The following is a 532-nucleotide window of genomic DNA, read 5'->3' on the forward strand; positions in this document are numbered from 1 at the left end:
TGAATAATTTATGGAGTTTATTTTGCACTTTAATTGAGCTACATACTGCATGGTGGAGCATGATAGATGCACTGTAGTTACTTTGTCTATTTGTTGGATTAAAACATGGTTTTCAGTGATGCATTTGGAACTGGGCACCTGACTTCCCTTGATATTCACTGCAGTTGGCTTCCTAATGTGACTTCAGTGTTCTTAGAAATTACATCCATAGATTCCATATATGTAACAAACCTTTTTTTTTTTTTAAAATGCTTGTCATGCATTTAACAAATTCACTGAAAGAAACTTAATAATCCAAAATCAATCTGTATTTTGTTAGCCAATATTGAGAAAACTATATAAAGACCCTTGCCCTGAAGCACTTAAAATATAAATGGATTAAACAAACCAGATTTTGGAAGAGGAGTATTATTATAGAAGCATAGTAATTCTTTTTCTGTGACAGTTTTTTCCAGTACTGAGAAACTTTATCTGTTGTTGAGTAGAGGATATAGTTTTTCATAAACTATCTACAATTTTGCTGAACATAAAT

General features: G+C 31.2%; 1 protein-coding gene across 1 annotated transcript in view; it reads left to right on the plus strand.

Moving 5' to 3' along the window:
* KCNQ1 (potassium voltage-gated channel subfamily Q member 1) overlaps positions 1-532 on the plus strand; it is a 371368-nt gene that overhangs the window by 100932 nt on the left and 269904 nt on the right. The gene's annotated exons all lie outside the window — the stretch shown is intronic.

The sequence above is a fragment of the Aptenodytes forsteri genome, unplaced genomic scaffold (assembly GCF_000699145.1).
Source record: "Aptenodytes forsteri isolate BGI_AS27 unplaced genomic scaffold, ASM69914v1 Scaffold8, whole genome shotgun sequence".
Taxonomy (NCBI): domain Eukaryota; kingdom Metazoa; phylum Chordata; class Aves; order Sphenisciformes; family Spheniscidae; genus Aptenodytes; species Aptenodytes forsteri.